The following is a 15,622-nucleotide window of genomic DNA, read 5'->3' on the forward strand; positions in this document are numbered from 1 at the left end:
ATCGTTTGTGGGCTATGATAGGTATATCTTTGCATCCTGGGATCTCCCGTATGAGGTGCCAATGTTTATTAATGATCTTGCGGATATGTGGGGTTTGTGTAGTAAGTGTTAGTGGACAAATTATCCTGTTCTGTTGTCGTTTGGGTTTGTATGTCAATAATGTACTTCTATTAATTTGTAGAGACTTCTGAAAGGCCTGTTGTAGTATTTTAGCTGGATAGCCTCTAGCTTTAAGTTCACTGTAGACCACTGAGAATCAGAATTCAAGAACATCGTTCAAAAATTAGAAGAGAAAGTCTAGATTCCACTTTATACACACATTTTCATGACAAATCTCACCCATATAATAGCTTTAAATTTTTTGCTCTAGAGAAGTTACATACTACTGCTTACACAGACATTAGAACTGGTCTCCTCAGAAGAGAAACTTTTTGGATTCACAGACTCAGAACAACTACACCTCATGGTTTAAACGATAGACTAGACCTCAGCTGTTATCTGTAATCTTATATTTAAACACTTAGAAAACCATGTATGACTGCTCGCGTCATAGAAACCACATTTCAGCAAACTGACACTGCGAATCTGTAAGTAGATAGTAACTACTATGCCTGGGTATGGAAAAACCTTTGTTTTGTAACTCTTAATATAGCATGCTTTGATATGTCTATTTTCACTTGGTCTATATAAATTACAAATTATATCTTATATCTTATATCTTATAAAGAGCACAATACTAGACCATTTCCTTTATTTCTTAAAGATATACTGAAGCAGAGCAATACAAATAGAGCAGAGCCAACAATATACCAATTGAAAACTATTTGCTGCTTATCCATTGCCGCTTACCAGAAGAAGGACAACCAAAACTGGAGTAATCCCGGGAGCCAGTAGTAAACGGACTATTGCAATCTACAGCCAGCTACTTAGAAACAGCATTGTGTTCTCCTAGCTGGGGCTCTTGTTGACAACTACTCAGAATCAACATTCATGCATAGTTTGTTCCCCAGACTTGGGAGCTTACTCTTGAGAAACTGAACTGACTTCCAATAGACTGTAATTTCAAAAGATATGCTATACATTTGATGTCAGCAACACAGGATCTCAAAGAATCAAAAGGACTTTTGGTCAAGCTTTTCAATACCTGTGAAATTATTTTTGTTGCCAAATTCAATTGTAGTTTAAATAGTGGAGACTATTACAGTCTGGAAGATACCACTGTGGATTATAACAGTTGACTGTATATATCATTTTCATTATTGTTGTTAACTCTCAGATAATATTGTATGTATATGGTGCTCTGTATTACATAGTGCAACTCATGTTTTGAAACTTTATAGCATTCGCTTATCCTTTTTACATAGAAGGAATATAGCTCTATACTCAGAGGCCTGACTATTTCTGTGGCCTTTGCAGGATGCTCTAATATACATATCTCTTTTTATGTTTTGAATCTTTTCATGTTTTGAACCTTTATAGTGGGTGTTTATCTCTTTGATATTGTCTAGTATAGACATTTGTGTGTATTTATCATTAGGTGTCGACAGACAATGCCAGGTCTTTGGCTTAGAAATGGAGATGAGCACCACCCCCAGAGTCAGATACGACTAGACTTAACATCAGGGGAAAACCTGTTATGATTGAGCCTCATGGCTCTGTTACTGGCAGACGTGGGCGTAAGACTCCTCGAGAGTCAGATACTCTCGAGGAGCGAGAAAGAAAGAGACTGCGAGATATCTTTGCAGCACCATCTGACGAAGAGTCTTTTGAGGGGTTTACGGAGAGAATGGAGGAGGGGCTGGTTAGCTCGGAGGAGGATGAGATGGATTGGACTCGGGTGAGGGAGGAATTGGGTGCCACTGGCAATGATGGGATGGAAGATGAATGGGGACCTTCAGGATTAGACCCATGGACAAGCTGGAGGGATGGGACGGGATCCACAGCTGGGGATGCTGTGGGGCGTAGTCAGAGGTGTTCCAGCTCTGATGAGGAAAGTGATGAGGAAACGCCCGGGTTAAGGAGGGCAGCTGATAGTGATGAGGATTTGTAACTGGCATAAAATGAGGCTTGGGAGCAATTGCAAATTGCGTTGGGCAAGGTAATCTGGACGAACGCTTGGGATCTGTGTGGGACGCTTTCCTGAAGACTGGTGTGTTTTCGTGTGCTGATACGTAAGTTGTTTTGGAATTTGGGGTCAGACGGCGGGAGGAATTGTGTGGGCTTTTGTTTGTGCAAACTTGTGCTTAATCTCATTAGCTTTGACCTTCCGTCGTCTTCTTGACGGACGCCATCTCCTGCTTTGGATTTCGGACTGAACTGACCACGGCTTGACTTCCCCCTACTCGGACTTGGTGAATCTACAAACGTCTGCTTCTGGCTTGAACTACGGAAAGGAACTGGGTCTACTCTACTGCTTCAATCCTCGGCTGATCTGTGTGTATTGGAAATCTTGCCTGCTGTGTGGAGGAGTGACTCAAGTTACTCAAAGCACAGTGCTGGCAGCAGAGAGGAATCTGCTGCCAATTAATTGCATTCTTTTGAACACTTTGTTCCCCGGCTTCTGTTTTGTTTATCCCCAGGCTGAAGCAAGCTGTTTTGTTTTTACCCGGATTAAACTCCGGTTTAATCCGGTTTATCTTTTGAACGTTTTTCCTTGCCCCTTTTTGCTTTTAAAGGCTAATACTGCCTGGCCCTTGTATTTTACGGGCATTTTGAGTTCTGTTATCCAATAAACTCTGTTATCTTTGATCTTGTGGCGTTCTGTCTTTGACAAAACCTTTACCTTTACCTAATAATACTTTATTTATATTCCATTGTATCTTCCTGAGGGATTGCAACATACACAGATAGGCAAACATTAAATGCCTTTAATACAGTGGAATGACAATGACATATAAATACACAGAACAAAGGTAAAGGCTTCTCCTTTCATCTCTGGCTTTCTGGAGGGGGTGCTCAACTCTGGCCATGGGGAGGTGCTCTTGGTCCATTTCCGAGCTGAGGGGTCTGTTGCCCATAGACACCCCTGGTCGTGTTTACCAGCATGGTTGCATGGGCGTCTTTATTACCTTCCCACAGAAGCAGTATCTATTGATCTATTCACATTTGCATGTTTTTGAACTGCTAGATTGGCAGGAGCTAGGGCTAACAGCAGTTAATGGTTGTCTGTCCCCCAGTCATTATCAGCACCACAGAAAAGGGGATGGGAAATGGCTAAAGATCTCCATCCCTGGGCTAATCTACCAATGCTTATTGCATATAAGCAAGAAAATCACATAGTAGATAACTGTATCTTTAAAATAATGCTTTATTTGGATACTATTGAGAATGGCTGAAATCAAATATTTCCTCAGGGTAGCATGGATCTCTGCGTGCAGAGATCTGCTATGCCAGCACTACACGTGCAGAATAGCAACATAACTCAATCATATGTCTATGACCAGTGATTGTTAAGAATGTGAAATGTGTGGTGTGAGACTACAATGTACAAGCTTGTTGTATATGCAACACTGTTTTGCTGCCAGCAGAATATGTCCATTCCATTGTGGGGAATATTTCACCCTGCATGTATAGCGTGACTTATGCATGGGTATGCCACTAACAAGATGCCAGCCTTTGTCTGTGTTGGAATCAAACATTGGACTCAGAGAGAGAACAGAGTGAAAGAAAGGAGAAGAGGGCTGAGAGCAGTGGCAAGATCATATACGGATATGCTTCATATGCTCAGCTTTTGTTTTATTAAAAGGGAAGAAGGGGGAAGAGGAAGTAGTTTGAAGAGAGAATGCAGTGGGATCATGCAGGTGTTCTGTAAGCATGTCCCAGACTCCAAAACTTTTTGTTGTTCTCATATCCACCAAGAGTGAGAAAAGTCTAGTCCATAGATCACATGCAGCCCCAACCCAAATTTTGGCAGTTTCCAAGTCTCTCCAGGCCTGCAAGACTATAGTTTTTTTTCATATCAGTGGTGCAATGCCACCTCCCAATGTTCACAAATGCCACTCAAGACACTTCTCCGATCCACTCTTCAGTGCTGAAAACAGGCCACAAAGCAGCTGGAAGAACTCAGAGGTGGACACAAAAAGTTGGAAATGAGGATCAATTTTCAGTGTGAGTGCAGAGGAAAACTTACCTCCTACAGGTGTGCTACTGAGATAACTTGGAAGTACAGCACCAAATGAACTCCATATTGAATGCTAACCTTAGAGACAGTGGTAAGCCAAGATTACCTACCATTTTTCTGTTACAAGTGATGTGATTAAATTTTTTTAAAAGTTTACAAGGCTATAGTAGAAAATGTCAGAAAGGGTAGGAGAAGTGTATCTTAATGAAAGGTGTATCTCTTTGGGCATCTCCCATAGCAGTGGTTCTCAACCTGTGGATCCTCAGGTGTTTTGGCCAACAACTCCCAGAAATCTCAGCCAGTTTACAAGCTGTTAGGATTTCTGGATGTTGAAGGCCAAAACATCTGGGGACCTATAGGTTGAGAACCAGTGTTCTATAGACAAAAGACAATTCTAAAAGTAAATCATATCCCATAAACAGTTTATGACTAGAACAGTGTGGTGTCCATGGAATTTTCTGGTGAAGCACCCTATTCTTAATCCATAAACTGCCTCTGGCACCACCTATTTTTCAGCAGTCATTTGTCTGCCAGAAATCCACCTGAATGAAAATTTCTTTGTGAATCAAGAGCATAAAATCCTTCTGGAGGAGACTAAAGGACTATCAGACCATCAAACAGTGACCAAATAGTTGCCTACTGGAAGCCCACAAGAGGGACTTGAATGCTCATGCACCCTTCAGCTTGCCTTCCTTAAAAACTATCGTATACAGCAGTGGTTCCCAACTTTGTACCTTCAAGTGTTTTGGACTTCAACTCCCAGAAATCCCAACCAGCTAACTAGCTCTTAGAAATTGTGGGAGCTGAAGTCCAAAACACCTGGAGGCCCAAAGGTTGGGAACCACTTATATAGCGAAATATGTACGTCTTCGCATGCTGGAATAGCATGACTCATAGTAGGTCATTTATTTATGTTAGGTTTCAATGGTTTCTGTTTAATGTAGGCAATTGTTTGTCAGCACAACCCACCCATATCTCCCAAATATTAATTTTCTCTACCCTTCCCTCATATAAAACACTAACCATAATTACTTCTATCATATGTAACTCATTCACACTTGTTTACATGCACACGAAGATAAGACATCAATGGAATATGCTCATACTCAGAAATTATACATGAGTGAGGGTGAGCATTTGGGGTGCTTAACTTCTTTATTTTGATACTCAAACAATTCTAAACAGGATATTGTTTACCTCCTGTTTCTTATGGAAGGCTGTTGTTTCCCCTTTATGTTGAATTCCAATAAGTATTCAGCCAAAATTCTTTTTGCAGTGTAGTTGTGGATTTCCATTTTGACAAGTGGCTGTTGATGGCTCTATTATAAAGCATCAGGCATCTCTAGTGATTTCTTTCAACCAAGGAAACCTAACCTAACTAGTTCTGCCCCAGGAAATTTTCAACTACCATGGGAAACCAAGAAAATAGAAAATACTGAATTTGGGGTACTGTTATTTCTTTAAACTTCAGACAGAAAATCCTGGATAACTCAAATGTAATCCTTTGGAAAAATCACTCACATGTGAAAACTTAGTTGCCTTGTGTTTTCCAACTTGTCTGTCCATGCTGCCACTATTCATATAAATGAGTGGCCAATATACATCTCTTGCATTGTTTGTGTTCAAATGGTGAGTCAATATAGCCTTAGGAAAGCCTCTTGGACTAATTTTGTGGCAAGGGCACTCGTAAATCTCACTTACTATCTGTGACTTTGACAGGGGAAGAAGTCCGAGTGTGGTTTTTCACATTGTGTGAAGGTTTTATGATGCTGAACCTTGTAAGTGATTGTCCTTGATGGCACAGTTGGCTCACAGCTGCTGGCATACTTACTCTCCCTGTAAATGAAATAATGTACTCATGAGCACTTTCCTGTCCTCAGAATAAGACTCATGAGCAGTTGTTGCTACCTTCAGAATGGTTCTGTATAACATACAAAGGATAGAAATATATGCATCTTCCATCTGAGGCAAGCATGGAAGCTAGAGAGTGACATCAAATACCTCCTCTTGTAAAGGGCAGTCTGTCAAGCATTTGACTGCCATGCCTGGAGACCCACCTGGTCCATTGCATTGTTTCCTAACCCAATAATATTTCAATTCTCAATGGGAGAACCAGAAAGAAATTTGAAAGCAGCTTGAGAAACTGCTACACTACAGCCAAGGCTATCCTACTGTCAGGTTAAGAGGATTTAGACACAATACCTGTCAGACCCAAAAGTGGGGGAAAGTAGCAGCAGCAGTAGATGGCTGTATGATCCTGCACCTTTAAAAGAATGCCATCTGGATATTTTTATACTCTTTTGAATTTTTTTTTAAAAAAATTCTTCATAAAGATGATGAAAAGAAAATAACATTTAAACAATTCAAATGAAAGCAAAACAAGACAGACACGTAACAAGTCAGAGAGAGCTTGTCTAATAATTCTAAAAAGGAGGAGGGGGAGATAAGAAAAAGAAATGTGACAGCATTTTTAAGACTAACTGGTTTTTACCTATACATGAACTTTTAATGGATGTAAACCCACATCTTTGTGGGATTTGGGCATTTGCCACTCAAAAAATTAACTATCCTAAACTCTGCTCTACTAAGCCAGAAGCCAGTGGTATTAAATAGGAAATAAGAACAGTCTCAATCCTTAGTTTCAAAATACTGTTGTGGCTTTTCCCTAAAGGTGTATAGTTTCTGGAGTATTTAGTTTTTCTGCAAGCCATCACTGATCCATCTCACTGAACTATACAATAGAGGGATTATGAATTATATCAGTTTAATTCTGTATTGTAAATGCACACTCAGAGGATTGAGCAAATGACAAAAGGTATCAAACTGACACATCTGTGTAGTGCAGACACATCCATGTGTGCAGTGCTGTTGGGGGGAGGGGGGATATAAAGCAGTTAACTACTAGTAGTCAGACAGGCATCCTTTTATCTAAATAGGATTGGAATAAGTGGATCATAGAGCTAGATTTTCTTCAGATAATTATGCTGGCTTTGCTTTCCCAATGGACAGAACTCTATCTTAGCATCCCTGCTTTCCATCCTTTCATTTGGCTCTCAGGCATAATGTGTTGCCTGTGTAATAAAGAGCAACAGCTCTCAATTATTAGAGCATTTCCTAGTTAACAGTAAACCCCTTGTATAATACGCGCAAATCCAGATTTAGGTTTCTGGGGACTCAGTACGCTGAGTCAGTGGCATCCTGTGGATGTACTTTGTGTCAATACTTCAAAACCCTTTCTGTTGCTGTCTGGGAATTGCCCGGGCTCTGTTGGGCTGCTCCTCTCTCCAAAGTATGAGGAACGAGCAGCCATCTCTGCTTGTTACGCTCCTCTTTGAAATATTACAAGAACTCTTTTTCTTGCTACATATTAGCAAGATGCAAAGCGGGGCACCCAAATGATTCCCACATCAGAAGCCAAAGCGGCTAGGTCCCCCCACCCTTCCGCCAATATTCTATTTCAAATTCTGTTTGGTTTTATTATGCTATCTTCATCTACTGCACACAAACTTAATCTCTGATTATGATGGTCATTCAGCCCTACACATGCTAAAGATTTTCATGCATAGGCAAACAGATCAAGTAGTTCTAGTTATTAAGGCTGTAATTTTATGCACACTTAGCTGGGAATAAATCTCACTGGAGATGGGGCAGGGGGTACTTCCAAGAAACCTGGCACAGAGCCGGCTTGTGCATATTTGAGTGTCCTCTCCCAAAAACCTCTGTTTACAAATAAATCAATTAGAAAGAAAACAAAAACAGTGAAATGGGAAAGTTACCTGGTGGAACTCAAGCTGAAATTATGTGTGCATGTGGAAGTTTTTTAGTTTGAAATGTGAAAGCAGACCAGTTTTTTAGGCTACAAAGCATATGAGAACAAAACATATAACATGTAGGAAAAATATGAACAGAATATGTTATAGCAGAGCAGTTCTTAACCTGTGACCCTCGGACCCATGGGGGAGGGGGGCTGCGGTATCCTTAATTTGAGGCCACAAAGGAAAGGGAGGAAGTGTCTCTAGAATCAAAGGAACTGTGTACTGAATAGAAGGATAGCAAATGCCTGAGCCTGCTCTTGGCTCTGCTGTGTGCCTTCCTCACTCAACTACTAGGAAGCAAACCAACTGATGAAGATGCTGAGGACCCACCATCAAGTTATGAAGTTGTTGAGACCTCATAACTCCTCTTTGTTGGTCCATACTCCCAGTAGCAGAAATGGTAGCTGATCAAGGGTGAGAAAAGAAACGGGGCCTGGTATTGGTCCTCAGTGACATCATGGCCCCACTGCAGTTGCTCCTGAAGTGTTTGCCAGTGGACAACAGGAGAGACAGTTGTTTTCTTAGTCCTTTCTCGGCAACTTATGTGGCCATGGTACACTCAGTCTCCCTGTGCCTCATGTCGCTCCTCTCCACTCCTAGGAAACATGAAAAGTGTAGGAATGGAAGCCAACTTCAGCATTCTCCTCATGGAGAAAGTGAGGGGAGGCAGCTGAAGAGAAAAAGAGAGAGAACAGAAAAGAGGAAAGGTCTGGATACAAAGAAAGAATTGGAGAGGATGGGGGCAACCTCAGCAGGCAGGACAACAGCCACCCTTTTCCCCAATTCTCTTGCCTTTTGGCAACCTTTCAGAAGATGGATGGATAGAAAGGTAGTCAGCATTGTTTTCTTGTGTATGCTGCTTGGCTCCCCTCTATACTGACTCATAAGCACCCTATTATTTTTCTCCCGATGTTATCTCTCTCCCATCACATCCAGTTAACTTGTAATTCTTCTCTCTCTCTCTTCTCTCTCTCTCGCTCTTCTCTCTCTCTCTGTCTCACTCCCTGCCCCAGATATTACTTTTTCTTGTCCTCATGCTTCATGCATCAGACCAGGTTATGGCTAGGTTCTGGAGAACCTGCTTCATGTATAGCATGATGCTGTATGCCCAGGGCTACATGGTTGACTGCAGGTCATTCTACTTTTGCTGCAACAGGGTAAGGCTACAGTCCCTTTTCCTAAGGAGTAGAGTCTCACTTATCCAACCTTTGCTCAACCAGTGTTCTGTATTATCCAACACAGTCTGCCTCCCGCCTGGATCCACAGCTGTTTCTCTAGGCAGGCAAAGAAAACAGATTTTAAAAAATCTTCACAGGACTGAACTTTTTACGGATTTCACTTCTGACAATGTTGTTACTGTAAGTTCATTTTATGCAATTCTATCTTCATTTGTAGTCAATGTTTTCAATACATTGTAATGTTTTGGTGCTAAATTCATGAATACAGTAATTACTACACAACATTACCATGTATTGAACTGCTTTTTCTGTTGGTTTGTTGTAAAACATGAGAGTTTGGTGCTTAATTTGTAAAATCATAACATAATTTTACATTTAATAGGCATTTCCTTAATCCCTCATTATCCAATAGCAAAACAAACATCACAGGGTTGGTTGTTAAGCCTTCCCTATGCTATCCAAAGCTAAAAAATATCCATATTTTGGATCAGAATTGAAAAAACAATAAACGGATAGCATAATTGCCTATGTTTAAAAGGATGGGTGGACAATAAAACTCCAAAAGAAATCAAAGAGCGACCCAATGATCTCACCCATGGAGTGCTGGAAAATGGCAAGGTAAATTACCAATAAATAAAGTAGATATGCTTCCAACAGGGTTTTCAGATAATAAGAAGGAACAGATATTTGGTAAAGTGATAACAAATTTAAAACAAAATGGAATGAAATTGATAAGAGACCTCCTAAACCCAGATGGGACAATCAAGGATTGGGAAACGATAAAAGACAATTGTGGTCACAGTAACTGGCTTCTTTGGAGCTGACTGAAACAAAGGATTATAAATTGGAAGAAAAGGGAAGGCCCAGAAACAGATTTTAACCAAATTTTAAAGTGAAAATTAGAAAAGGAGAAAGGCCTGATGGGTTTTATATATAAGAAAATAGTCAAAAAACAATATAAATTGAAACAAACATTGGTTAAGATATGGGAAGGGAACTTGAATATCAATGACCCAGATATAGAATACTGGAGCAATTCAATCAAAAAATCAAGCACATAAGGATTAGAGAAACACAAAGGAAAGTACTGACTAAATAAATGGTATAGAACCCCAATTCATTTAGCTCATATAACTAAATCAATCACAAAATTGTGTTGGCACGGATGTGGAAAAACTGGCTCATATGTGCATATGTGGTGTGTCAAGGACAGAACGCCACAAGATTCAAAGTAACAGAGTTTATTAGATTACAGAACTCAAAAATGCCCGTAAAACACAAGGGCCAGGCAGTTTTTGCCTTTAGGAGCAAAAAGGGGCAAAAGTAAATGTTCAAAAGATAAACCGGATTAAACCGGAGTTTAATCCGGGTAAAAACAAACTGCTTGCGTCAGCCTGGGTATAAACGAAACGAAAGCCAAGGAACAAAAGATACAAAGAATGCAACTAATTGGCAGCAGATTCCTCTCTGCTGCCAACACTGTGCTTAGAGTAACTTGCGTCGCTCCCACACACACACAGCAGACAGGATCTTCAACACGAGTAAATCAGCCAAGGATTGTAGCAGTTGAGTAGACCAGTTCCGTTCCGTAGATCAAAGCCAGAAGCAGACGTTTGTAGTTTTTCCAAGTCCAAGAAGGGGGGAAGACAAGCCGTGGTCAGTTCAGTCCGAGTTCTCAAAGCAGGAGATGGCGTCCGTCAAGAAGACGACGGAAGGTCAAGCTAATAAGAGTAAGCACAGGTTTGCACAAACAAATGCCCACACAATCCCTCCCGCCGTCTGACCCTGGATTCCAATCAACTTACGTCACAGCACAGGAAAGCACACAAGTCTTCAGGGAAGCGTCCCACACACACACGGATCCCAAGCGTTTGCCCAGATTACCTTGCCCAACGCAATTTGCAATTGCTCTCAAGCCCCATTTTATGCCAGTTACAAATCTTCATCACTGTCAGCTGTCCTCCTTAACCCGGGCGTTTCCTCATCACTTTCCTCGTCAGAGCTGGAACACCTCTGACTACGCCCAACAGCATCTCCAGCTGTGGATCCCGTCCCATCCCTCCAGCTAAACCATGGGTCTAATCCTGAAGGTCCCCATTCATCTTCTGTCCCATCATGGCCAGTGGCACCCACTTCCTCCCTTACCCGAGTCCAATCCATCTCATCCTCCTCTGAGCTAACCAGCCCCTCCTCCATTCTCTCCGTAAACCCTTCGAAAGACTCCTCGTCAGATGGTGCTGCAAATATGTCTCGCAGTCTTTTTCTCTCTCGCTCCTCGAGAGTATCTGACTCTCGAGGAGTCTTACGCCCACGTCTGTCAGTAACAGAGCCATGAGGCTCAATCATAACACTATCCCCTCTCACAAAGGCCTCCTCCCCCGATGGCGGAGAAGTGGCAGTGATACCCTCCGCTATAGCACCACGACGACTAGAGGTATCAAGTTTCAACAGCGAACGATGAAAGACTGGATGGACCTTTAAACTAGACGGTAAACGCAAACGAAACGCAACAGAAGAAATCTTTTTAACGATAGGAAAGGGACCCAAATACCGAGGCGCAAACTTTCCCCCAGCCTGTTTAATATGTTTGGAAGATAACCACACCAAATCCCCTTCTTCCAACTCCTCCCCTGCCTGCCTGTGGCGGTCAGCCTGAGTCTTCTGCGTTGCCTTAGCTTCCAACAGTAAGCGACGGGCAACATCATGCAATGCAGCCATTTCCGAAGAGCGGTACACAGGGTCCGAAGAGACCACATTGGTCGACGGCGCCACACCTCCCCGTGGGTGAAAACCATAAGTTAGCTCAAATGGCGTATGCTGACTAGACGTGTGCACCGCATTGTTGTAAGCAAATTCCGCCACCGGTAACCACTTTACCCAAGCCGTGGGTTGATCTAAACAAAAACAACGCAGATACTGCTCTAAGAGCCCATTAACCCGTTCCGACTGTCCATCCGTTTGCGGATGGAAAGCTGAAGACACGTTTAACTTAGTCCCCAAACACTCATGGAAGTGTTTCCAAAAGCGTGACACAAATTGCGGAGCCCTATCTGAAATAATCACCTCGGGTGCTCCGTGCAAACGATAGATGTGCTTTGTAAATAGTAAGGCCAACGTAGGGGCCGCCGGAATGGTTGAACAAGGAATAAAATGAGCCAGTTTACTAAATAAATCCACCACCACCCAAATACAAGTATAACCCCCAGACTTAGGCAAATCTGAAATAAAATCCATGGAAATGATTTGCCATGGCCTCTCCGGAACAGGTAAAGACGATAACAACCCTCTAGGGCGCCCAACAGGCGTCTTACTCTGCTGACAAACGGCGCAGCTGTCACAAAAGCGCAGAATGTCTTGCCGCATCTTTGGCCACCAGTAGCTCCTGGTGATAAGCTGTACGGTCTTGAACCTGCCAAAGTGCCCAGCCATGGGTTCGTCATGGTGGGCTCTAATCACCTCCAACCTGAGGGTCCCTACTGGTACGTAAACCTGCCCCCTACGCACCAATACCCCGTCTTGATCCTGGAGATGCGGCAGTATGGTACGGTTACCTGCAGAGAGCAGCATCAGTTGCTCCTGAGTCCACACATCATCCTTCTGAGCCTCAAGGATCTGGTCATGTAACCCAAGCTCATTATCTACAACACACAGAGAGGCAGTAGGCAAGATGGTCTGACATACTACCTGCTCATTGGTCTTAAATTCCGGCTTGCGGGATAAAGCATCGGCCCGCAAGTTTGCCTTCCCCTCCACGAACTGCACCTTGAAGTTAAACCTGGAGAAAAACAAAGCCCAGCGGATTTGACGCTGGTTTAACTTCTTTGCTGTTTGCAAGTGCTCTAAGTTCTTGTGATCAGATCTGACCACGATCTGGTGCCGTGCCCCTTCAAGCCAGTGCCGCCACACCTCAAACGCCACCTTAATCGCCAACAACTCCTTCTCCCATATGGTATAGTTCTGCTCGAAGGGTGTTAATTGCCGCGAGTAAAATCCACAGGGACGCAAGGTCCCTGAGGAATCCTTCTGAGACAATACAGCCCCCAACGCGTAGCTAGAAGCGTCCGCTTCTACCACGAACGGTCTGTCAACATCAGGATGGGTTAGTATGTTGTCCGATTGAAAACTAGACTTTAGTTGTAGAAACGCCTCGTGAGCTTCCCGCCCCCACACAAATGGCTGTTTCTTGCGCAGAAGCTGCGTCAAAGGTACCGTGAGCTTTGCAAAATTCGGAATAAACTCCCGGTAGTAATTAGCGAAACCCAAGAACCTTTGTACATCCTTCTTAGTCTTCAGCTCCTGCCATGAGTTGACGGCGTCAACCTTATGTGGGTCCATTTTAAGTTCCCTACCTGACACTACATGACCTAGGAACTCCACTTCAGGCACATGAAAGACGCACTTGGAAGCCTTGGCGAAAAGCCCATTAGCCCGCAGTCGGTGCAGAACCTGCTTGACATGTTGACGATGTTCTTTCTCGTCCTTAGAAAAAATCAAGATATCATCCAAATAAATCACTAAAAATTGGTCAATTAGGTCCCTGAACACATCGTTCATGAACCTCTGGAATACCGCAGGAGCATTACAAAGCCCAAAAGGCATGACTCGGAACTCGTGGCATCCGAAACACGTGTTAAATGCCGTCTTCCATTCATCCCCTTCCCGTATACGGATTAAGTTATAGGCCCCCCGCAGGTCAAGCTTGGTAAAGACCTTAGCCCCTTGCACCCTTGATAACAGTTCCGAGATTAAAGGCAGCGGGTACCTATCCCGAATGGTGTATTTGTTTAGGATCCGATAATCGCAGACCAACCTAAGTTCCCCAGTCTTTTTGGCTACAAAGAATACCGGTGCCGCAGTTGGAGAACTAGATGGGCGAATAAACCCCTTGGCTAAATTTTCATCTAGAAACTCCCGCAAAGCTTGCCTTTCCGGTACAGTCAAGGCATACAGCCTCCCTGCTGGCAGTTTCGCACCTTCTGCCAACTTGATGGCGCAATCATATGGCCTGTGCGGTGGTAATTTGTCCGCTTCTCTTTTACAAAATACATCAGAGAACTCCCCATACTCAGCAGGCACTCCCTCCATATCAGAATGAGTAACATTTAGAGTGCAACAATCCTGCCTCTTTAAGATCACTTTACGTGTTGCCCAATCTACATGTGGGTTTACTACAGCTAGCCAATCCATCCCCAGGATCACATCATATCTAGGCAAGCTCGTAATATCCCACACAAACGTTCCCGTTACTCCCTGCACCTCCCACGTTACTGCTGAGGTTTCATGGTTAACCACCCCAGTCTCCAGCAGTCTCCCATCTGCTCCTTCCACCCACACGTCGCATGCCTTGCGCACTCTAGGAATGCCATGCTTCTTAGCAAACTCAATATCTACATAGGAGACCGTAGCCCCTGAGTCCAGCAGTGCCAAAGTAGAAACAAGTTCCCTTCCCCCAACAGATAATGTAATGGGTACGAAAACATGCTTCCTCCCCTCAGTTGACTGCTTGAGGAGCCCTAGTGCGTTGGACTCACGTCGCACTAGGGCTGGCCTTTTCCCGAAAGCTGGGAAGGTTTCACATTACAATTTTTGGCAAAATGCCCAGCATTCCCACAGTACAAACACAAGCCCAGCTGCCTCCTACGGCTCTTTTCCTCTGTAGACAGCTTTTTAAAGACCCCAAGCTCCATGGGCTCTTCCCCCATCACCACAGGTGCCCTGGTTACATGCATGGGTGGCGCACACATTGCTTTTGAGTGTTTACGAGCCTCGAACCTTGCGTCTAAACGCAGCACCTTAGCTACTAAGGCGTCCCAGCTTTCAGCCGGCTCCAAGCGTGCTAATTCATCCTGGAGCATATCACTTAACCCGGCAGTAAATAAAAGCATGAATGCATTTTCCCCCCAATCCAGCTGGTGGCGATACAGGTTAAACTTATTTAAGTAATCCAAAACAGTCCCCTTTCCCTGTTTCAACCGATACAGAGCCCACCCAGCGTTCTCCGTGCGGAGAGGATCCCCAAAAGTATCAGTTAACAACTTTTTGAAATTATTCAAATTGTCCTTGACTGGGTCATTTCCCAAAATTAAATTAGTGGCCCATTGTCCTGCGGGACCGGTCAACAAACTCAAAATAAAGGCCACCTTGCTAGTGTCTGTAGGAAAAGCATGAGCACTGAGCTGAGAAAAATAAAGCTCCACTTGTGCCAAAAAGGTTGGCAACTTGCACCTGGTTCCGTCAAAGCGTTCAGGAGTCAAAACATGTCCTTTCACAGCCTGAGCTGTTTGGCTAACGGTAAAAGCCGTTTGCAATTGGTCTACTTTGGCCCTTAACTCATCCATCGTCTTCCTGACGGGTTTATTGCTGCAATAAACTTTTTATGGGCGTTGGGCAATCTGTCAAGGACAGAACGCCACAAGATTCAAAGTAACAGAGTTTATTAGATTACAGAACTCAAAAATGCCCGTAAAACACAAGGGCCAGGCAGTTTTTGCCTTTAGGAGCAAAAAGGG

At 43.3% G+C, this 15,622-nt stretch overlaps 1 long non-coding RNA gene across 1 annotated transcript; it reads left to right on the top strand.

Annotated features, from left to right (window-relative positions):
• Positions 1–463: 463 nt before the first annotated feature.
• LOC134298318 (uncharacterized) lies at positions 464–2,748 on the top strand. The gene is made up of 3 exons (XR_010005332.1): positions 464–587; positions 764–2,171; positions 2,257–2,748. It is a non-coding gene; the product is annotated as an uncharacterized LOC134298318 (long non-coding RNA).
• The last annotated feature ends 12,874 nt before the right edge of the window (positions 2,749–15,622 follow it).

This window comes from Anolis carolinensis, chromosome 4 (assembly GCF_035594765.1).
Source record: "Anolis carolinensis isolate JA03-04 chromosome 4, rAnoCar3.1.pri, whole genome shotgun sequence".
NCBI lineage: Eukaryota > Metazoa > Chordata > Lepidosauria > Squamata > Dactyloidae > Anolis > Anolis carolinensis.